Source organism: Salmo salar, chromosome 20 (genome assembly GCF_965601325.2).
Source record: "Salmo salar chromosome 20, fSalSal1, whole genome shotgun sequence".
NCBI lineage: Eukaryota > Metazoa > Chordata > Actinopteri > Salmoniformes > Salmonidae > Salmo > Salmo salar.
The window spans coordinates 1,495,545-1,505,044 of NC_138310.1; positions in this window are offsets into that span (position 1 = coordinate 1,495,545).

A 9,500-nucleotide genomic window follows, 5' to 3' on the forward strand; every position below is an offset into this window, starting at 1 on the left:
CTCGACCCTAGGAACCCCTAGCCAACAGCCAATGGGATTGCATGGCGCGAAATACGAAAACCTCAAAAATCCTATCATTTCAATTTTTCAAACATACGGCTATTTTACACCATTTGAAAGATAAACTTCTCCTGAATCCAGCCACGTTGTCCAATTTCAAAAAGGCTTTACAGTGAAAGCAAAACATTAGATTATGTTAGGAGAGTACATAGACCAAAATAACCACACAGCCATTTTACAAGCTCGCATATATGTCAATAAAACCCAAAACACAGCTAAATGAAGCACTAACCTTTGATGATCTTCATCAGATGACACTCCTAGGACATTATGTTATACAATACATGTATGTTTTGTTCAATCAAGTTCATATTTATATCCAAAAACAGCTTTTTACATTGGTGCGTGATGTTCAGTAAATGTATTCCCACCAAAAACTTCCGGTGAATTTACAAAAATACTCATCATAAACGTTGACAAAATACATAACAATTATTTTAAGAATTATAGATACAGATCTCCTTTATGCAATCGCTGTGTCAGATTTTAAAATAGCTTTTCGGCGAAAGCAATTTTAACGTAAAATTGCGATAATATTCCAACCGGACAATAGTGTATTCATTCAAGGAGGAAAAGAAAAAACAGCGTGCTCGCGGGAACGCGCATATCCAATCTCTTTGTCCCCAGGCAGTCCACTCAGAAACTGAGCTACTATACTCTGCCCAGTGACAGTGGAATGCTCAAAACACTTTCTGAAGGCTTTAGACAGCCAATGGAAGCCTTAGAAAGTGCAACGTGACAGCACAGATACTGTAGTTTTGAAAGGGACTAGAAAGAAGAACTACATTTCTTAGATCCTACACTTCCTGGTTGAATTTGTCTCAGGTTTTTGCCTGCCATATGAGTTCTGTTATACTCATAGACACCATTCAAACAGTTTTAGAAACTTCAGAGTGTTTTCTATCCAAATATACTAATAATATGCATATTCTCATTTCTGGGCAAGAGTAGTAACCAGTTTAAATCGGGTATGTTTTTTTCATCCGGCCGTGAAAATACTGTCCCCTATCCATATCAGGTTAAGCGCTGCAGAGAAAGCGGAGCGGATGGTTGGGGAGCAAGGCTCTAGGATTCCCATTATACCCATCTCTCCTTGTTCTCCCTTCTTCCCAGCTATGTCCTGCTCTCCCCGGGGACCCACCTCACCCTGTTCTCCCTTCTCTCCCTGGGGTCCCTGCTGCCCATCGGTTCCATCAGTGCAGTTACACACGCTCTCAGCCCCATGCTCTCCCTTCTCACTGTCAGCATATCACCAGCGTTTCCCTTGGGTCCCTTAACACCAAGTTGCCCTGCTACCCCGGGCATGACCTCTGGTTCCTGCAGGTCCAGTCAGGCCAGCTTCACCAGAGGGTCCCTGCGCAGAGTCACATGTAGTGAGACACTGACACTCGTCACCCTTAGGCCCCATCTCTCCTGGGCCATCAAGACCATGGTCCCCCTTGTCACCTGAAACATGAACCATTACATGTCAACAGGAGTCCAATACAGTAGCTGAAAAGTTCTGCAACTTCTTATAATGTTAGAACTCGTTTTAAGCATGGACTATCCTATTAGCATTTCATAGTATAATCCAGCTATAATTGCAATTCAAACTCACCTTTGATCCTGTGAATCCCAAAAGTTCTTTGTCATCCTCCAAACCTTCATCTCCCACCTGAGGGTGAGACACCGAGAACAACAGAGATGAGACATTGGTACATGTGTCTGAATTAATTATTTTGTCATTATTGTTGTCTACATTAATAATTTTGATCTCAATAAAACTGTCAAATCAATGTAGTAGGGAAAGATGGGACCAGTTAACATAATGCTTCTTTAGCATATGGTTATTGTTGTGTCATAATTGTTGATTTAGGCCATTGTCAGTGCTTGACTTGGGAAGGAGCTCATGGAACTAAGAATTATTTCTTTTTTATTGTCACATACTCCAGATGGGTGCCGTGAAATATGTTGTTTTACAGGGTCAGCCATAATACTACGGTGTCCCTGGAGCAAATTTGGTTTAAGTTCCTTGCTCAAGGGCACATCAACAGATTTGACACTTTGTCGGCGCGGCTTTCGGTTACTGGCCCAATGCTTTAACCGCTAGGCTACCTGCGCAGAGTACTGGCAGCTCAAATGTTCTACTGCTTAAGTTCTTGCACCTTTTACAGAATATTAGCTTAAAAGAATTGCAGAGTTCCTTCACCTAAATATAATAGTAATAGAGTTCACTTGTATAGCGCTTTTCATTACAGAAAATAATCTCAAAGCGCATAAAAAGGAAAAACAAACAAACAAATTTAAATAGAGCTGGAAATGGAATGTCTCTATTTGGCTTCGGATGACAGCCTGGGAGTTGAGGCAGTTTGGATTGGAAAGGCAGTGTAGCTTCAGCGGAGGGGGCATCGATGGTAAAGCCAGAGAGAAACAAAGACAGTCTGACAAACAGGCCTGGAGCACTTAATCAGTGCCCCACATCTGCTTCTCCGATGGTCAGATCATCCATAGGACCCGCTCCTCCAAAAATGAGTACCGGCACCTATTCCAGTTCAAGATCAGCACTGGCCATTGTGACTCATAATCAATCAGAGTTCATTATTACAGTTTCAGGGTTTTCAACATAGAGATCCTATTAAATTAAGTTTTCTAATTCCAAATTATATGGTTTTCAAGGTAAATCATTATTGTATCACAGAGTTCTTGAATGTTGTTTTTCTTTTAACAATGTCATAGTGTAGTGCTTGTTCCATTACAGGGTGCTATTGTAATGTTATAGCTATGGAGGTTCTTACCCTTGATTCCCTGCCTGCCCACAAATCCTGGAAGATCTCTCCACCCTGTGAGACCTCTCCTGCTGGAGATTCCAGGGCTGCCTGAGAGTGGAGAGAGAAGGGTTTAATGCTTTAATTAACCTCTATGGGCTAGGTGAGACGCTAGCGTGCCACCCGTGGTGCACTCCATCAACAGCAGGTGCATTTCAAGAGCGGCAAATTTGAATCCAAATAAATGTCAAAATTCAAATTTTTCAAAAATACAACTATTTTACACCATTTGAAAGATAAACATCTCCTTAATCTAACCACGTTTTACGATTTCAAAAAGGTTTTACGGCGAAAGCATAAATTTAGAGTATGTTAGGACAGTACATTTACAAGAGTTGTGTGTAATGTTTTGTCAAGTCAAAGACAGGGTCACCAAAACCATAAAACCAGCTAAAATGATGCACTAACCTTTTACAATCTCCATCAGATGACACTCCTAGGACATTATGTTAGACAATGCATGCATTTTTAGTTCTATCAAGTTCATATTTATATCCAAAAACAGCGTTTTACTATGGCATTGATGTTGAGGAAATCGTTTCCCTCCAATAACCGGCAGTCAAGTCAGCGTCACAAATTAAATAATTAAAATTAGAAAACATTGGTAAAATATTATATTGTCATTTAAAGAATTATAGATTTACATCTCTTGAACGCAATCAACTTGCCAGATTTAAAAATAACCTTACTGGGAAATCACACTTTGCAATAATCTGAGCACTGCGCCCAGAAAAATACGCGTTGCGATACAGACTAGACGTCATGTTGGGGAGATCTAAAATCGAAAATACTATGTAAATAATCCATTACCTTTGATTCTCTTCATCAGATGTCACTTCCAGGTATCACAGGTCCATAACGAATGTAGTTTTGTTCAAAAAAGCTCATCATTTATGTCCAAAAATCTCCGTCTTGTTAGCACATGATCTAAGCCAGCCGGACTTCTCGTCATGAACGAGGGGAAAAAATATATTTCCGTTCGTTCAAACATGTCAAACGTTGTATAGCATAAATCATTTGGTCCTTTTTTTAACCAGAACATGAATAATATTCAAGGTGGACGAATGCATACTCTTTTATAACGTATTGGAACGAGGGTACCCAACATGAACTCGCGCGCCAGGTGTCTAATGGGACATCATCGTTCCATGGCTCTTGTTCGGTCAGATCTCCCTCCAGAAGACTCAAAACACTTTGTAAAGGCTGGTGACATCTAGTGGAAGCAATAGGAAGTGCCAAAATATTCCTCAGCCCCTGTGTTTTTCAATGGGATAGGTTTAAAGTCAATACAACACATCAGGTATCCACTTCCTGTCAGAAAATGTCTCAGGGTTTTGCCTGCCAAATGAGTTCTGTTATACTCACAGACACCATTCAAACAGTTTTAGAAACTTTAGAGTGTTTTCTATCCATATATAATAAGTATATGCATATTCTCGTTACTGGGTAGGATTAGTAACCAGATTAAATCGGGTACATTTTTTTTATCCAGACGTGCAAATGCTGCCCCCTAGCCCTAACAGGTTAATTAATATGAATCATCAATCTTTACTCTGTCATTATCATTTAATCTCTAATGTGCTGCATATTGTGAAGGCTACAGAAAATCTACAGTAGTTGTGATACATCAGTGCTGTACAGGTGTTAGTGTTGAGTACATATCTGGCAGACCCTTTTCCACGGTCTCCCTTGGGGCCGATGGTGCCCTTCCAGTGGGAGCAGATACAGAACCAGGGCACCTGGTCGGCGGGCAGGGGCAAGGGGGCCTCCAGCAGCATTTGACAGTAGGCCATATCTGGCTCCTCTCCCCTCTGGGTGGGATCAAACACCATGGTGGAGTTGGAGAAGAAGTCACCTCCCATTCCAGGTCCCGTCGGAGGGTAGTCCTGATCCCCTGCTGGGATTGGAGGGGGGGAAGGCTGGGTAGTTGTCAGGCATATTCATCACGGAAGAGAGGGAAAGCCAGAGCAGCAGTCCGAGGAGAGTCGTCATTGCCTTTAGAGAGAAAAGGAGAAACACACAACAAAGAGATGGGTGGGTACCCTGTGGGAAATCCTGACGGACCAGGGAACCGCATTCATGTCTCGTGTAATGAAAGATGTCTGCAATCTAGCGTGAACCATCCACAAACGGAAGGGCTAGTCGAACGCTTCAATAAGACCCTAAAGCAGATGCTGAAGAAGGTCATCGAGGGAGACTGGAGGAACTGGGACCAGCTGCTGCCCCACCTGATTTTCTCGGTGCACGAGGTAGCCCAAGCGTGGGTTTTCCCTCTTTTAGCTCCTGTTTGGGAGTCGGCCCCGTGGACTGCTGGACCTAGCCAAGGAGGTCTGGGAGGACCAAACAACCCCCCCTTCGCAGCATGGTGGAACACGTGGAAGTGATGAGGGAGAGGATGATGGCAATTTGGCCAGCGGTGAGGGAACACATGACCCAGGCACAACATGCCCAGGAGCACGTTTACAACCATGGGGCCCAACCACGAGAGTTCCACCTGTGTGAGAAGGTCTTGGTGCTGATCCCCATAACAGAGAGCAAAAAATGACATCGTCGAGCGGGTGGGTGACGTCAATTAATAGGTCAGCCAACCAGAGCGGAGAAAACCCCTCCAGCTTTACCATATGAACCTTCTGAAGAGATGGCACGCACAAGAGGCGCTGTGCGCTACGTGGACCCGGCCACAGCAGAACCCGTCCTCCATCAAAGTTTCCATGGGGGAAGACCTCAGCCCGACCCAACGACAAGCACTCCGAGAGTTGGTCCAACGGAAAACTTTATTTAACCATTGAGATTTGAAATCTCTTTTTCAAGAGCATCCTGGCCAAGATAGACAGCACCAAGTCATTACACAATTACAGACAGGCAACATGAAAAACTAGAAGTAACCTAGTACAAACCATAGAATTCACAAGAGTATAACAAAATCATAAAACGGCAAATTAAAAACATTGACAGGTCAGAGAATCAGTTTCAAAATCCTTCATCAGTGATTTAAGAACACCAATCGGGACAAGTTCTTCCAGTTTAACCTCTATGGGCTAGGTGGGACGCTTGCCTGGTTTAGATCTTATCTGACGGAAAGATATCAGTTTGTCTCTGTGAATGGTTTGTCCTCTGACAAATCAATTGTACATTCGGTGTTCCTCAAGGTTCCGTTTTAGGACCACTATTGTTTTCACTATATATTTTACCTCTTGGGGATGTCATTCGAAAAGATAATGTTAAATTTCACTGCTATGCGGACGACACACAGCTGTACATTTCAATGAAACATGGTGAAGCCCCAAAATTGCCCTCGCTAGAAGCCTGTGTTTCAGACATAAAGAAGTGGATGGCTGCAAACTTTCTACTTTTAAACTCGGACAAAACAGAGATGCTTGTTCTGGGTCCCAAGAAACAAAGAGATCTTCTGTTGAATCTGACAATTAATCTGGATGGTTGTACAGTCCTCTTAAATAAAACTGTGAAGGACCTCGGCGTTACTCTGGACCCTGATCTCTCTTTTGAAGAACATATCAAGACTGTTTCAAGGACAGCTTTTTTCCATCTACGTAACATTGCAAAAATCAGAAACTTTCTGTCCAAAAATGACGCAGAAAAATTCATCCATGCTTTTGTTACTTCTAGGCTGGACTACTGCAATGCTCTACTTTCCGGCTACCCGGATAAAGCACTAAACAAACTTCAGTTAGTGCTAAATACGGCTGCTAGAATCCTGACTAGAACCAAAAAATTTGATCATATTACTCCAGTGCTAGCCTCCCTACACTGGCTTCCTGTTAAGGCAAGGGCTGATTTCAAGGTTTTTCTGCTAACCTACAAAGCATTACATGGGCTTGCTCCTACCTATCTTTCCGATTTGGTCCTGCCGTACATACCTACACGTACGCTACGGTCACAAGACGCAGGCCTCCTAATTGTCCCTAGAATTTCTAAGCAAACGGCTGGAGGTAGGGCTTTCTCCTATAGAGCTCCATTTTTATGGAATGGTCTGCCTACCAATGTGAGAGACGCAGACTCAGTCTCAACCTTTAAGTCTTTACTGAAGACTTATCTCTTCAGTAGGTCCTATGATTAAGTATAGTCTGGCCCAGGAGTGTGAAGGTGAACGGAAAGGCTGGAGCAACGAACCGCCCTTGCTGTCTCTGCCTTGCCGGTTCCCCTCTTTCCACTGGGATTCTCTGCCTCTAACCCTTTTACAGGGGCTGAGTCACTGGCTTACTGGTGTTCTTCCATGCCGTCCATGGGAGGGGTGCGTCACTTGAGTGGGTTGAGTCACTGACGTGGTCTTCCTGTCTGGGTTGGCGCCCCCCCTTGGGTTGTGCCATGGCGGAGATCGTTGTGGGCTATTCTCGGCCTTGTCTTAGGACGGTAAGTTGGTGGTTGGAGACATCCCTCTAGTGGTGTGGGGGCTGTGCTTTGGCAAAGTGGGTGGGGTTATATCCTGCCTGTTTGGCCCTGTCCGGGGGTATCATCGGATGGGGCCACAGTGTCTTCTGATCCCTCCTGTCTCAGCCTCCAGTATTTATGCTGCAGTAGTTTATGTGTCGGGGGGCTAGGGTCAGTCTGTTACATCTGGAGTATTTCTCTTGTCTTATCCGGTGTCCTGTGTGAATTTAAATATGCTCTCTCTAATTCTCTCTTTCTCTCTTTCTGTCTTTCTCTCGGAGGACCTGAGCCCTAGGACCATGCCTCAGGACTACCTGGTATGATGACTCCTTGCTGTCCCCAGTCCACCTGGCCGTGCTGCTGCTCCAGTTTCAACTGTTCTGCCTGCGGCTATGGAACCCTGACCTGTTCACCGGACGTGCTTTTTGCACCCTCGACAACTACTATGATTATTATTATTTGACCATGCTGGTCATTTATGAACATTTTAACATCTTGACCATGTTCTGTTATAATATCCACCCTGCACAGCCAGAAGAGGACTGGCCACCCCTCATAGCCTGGTTCCTCTCTAGGTTTCGTCCTAGGTTTTTGGCCTTTCTAGGGAGTTTTTCCTAGGGAGTTTTTCCTAGCCACCGTGCTTCTTTCACATGCATTGGTTGCTGTTTGGGGTTTTAGGCTGGGTTTCTGTACAGCACTTTGAGATATCAGCTGATGTACGAAGGGCTATATAAATAAATTTGATTTGATTTGACCAAAGTCAGATTTACTATAAGAAAAATGTAATTACCTTTGCTGTTCTTCGTCAGAATGCACTCCCAGGACGTCTACTTCAATAACAAATGTTAGTTTGGTCCCAAATAATCCATAGTTATATCCAAATAGCGGCGTTTTGTTCGTGCGTTCAAGACACTATCCGAATGGTAAAGAAGGGTGACGAGCACGACGCATTTCGTGACAAAAAATGTACTTCGAAGCATGTCAACCGCTGTTTAAAATCAATTTTTATGCAATTTTTCTCGTAAAAAAGCGATAATATTCCGACCGGGAAAGCGTGTTTACGTTCAAAGACAGAGAAAATAAAAACATCTCGTGCCCTCGTGCACGAGCCCCAGTCTGATGGTCCTCTGACCGGCCACTATCCAAACGCGCTAATGTGTTTCAGCCAGGGGCTGCCTCGATATCGTTCAGCTTTTTCCCGGGCTCTGAGAGCCTATGGGAGCCGTAGGAAGTGTCACGTTAGAGCAAAGATCCTCAGTCTTCAATAAAAAGAGCCCAGATGAACAACAACTTGTCAGACAGGCCACTTCCCATATAGAATCCTCTCAGGTTTTTGCCTGCCATATGAGTTCTGTTATACTCACAGACACCATTCAAACAGTTTTAGAAACTTTAGGGTGTTTTCTATCCAAAGCCAATAATTATATGCATATTCTAGTTACTGGGCAGGAGTAGTAACCAGATTAAATCGGGTACGTTTTTTATCCGGCCGTGTCAATACTGCCTCCTACCCCCAACAGGTTAAAACCTTCATGGCTACTGTAATAGCGCTATGCTTCTTCCTGTAGCCCGATTGGTACATTGATTAAATAGAGTGACTATATAAAAACTATTTTATTTGTTCACTCACAAGGGTTTCAAGTATTTTCACCAGGGGTGACAGCTTTGAGATTGGCCTATAATTGTTTAAGAGTTGGATCTCCCCCTTTTAAAAAGTGGTAGGACAAATGCTGATTTCCAGATCTTTGGAATTTCATTACATTCCAGGGTTAGATTGAACAGATACGTAAGTGGTTCAGCTATGAAATCAGCTGCCAGATTTAAAAAGCAGGGATCAAGAAGATCAGGACCTGCAGGCTTTCTCTGATCTAAGGACTTCAGGGCTTTATGTACCTCCTGCACTGAGAATGGCAAAAAGCTAAAAGTTAAATAAGAATAAAATATATCACTACCGGGTTCTTCCTTTCGGGCACCACTGGGCCCCAGCGTCATTCCAGCGACTCATGGACCAAGTCCTGTTCCCGCACCGTGAGTACACTGCTGCTTATTCGGATGATATAATCGTGCACAGTGACAGTTGGGAGTCAAATCTCTGTAGGTTACAGGTGGTGGTGGATGCGCTATGCGATGCGGGGCTGACCGCGAACCCCCAGAAGTGCAAGCTGGGCTACGCCAAGGTGGAGTACCTGGGCTATTGACTCGGGCAGTGAAACATGAAGAATGAAAACAAATTGCGGCCATTGGGGA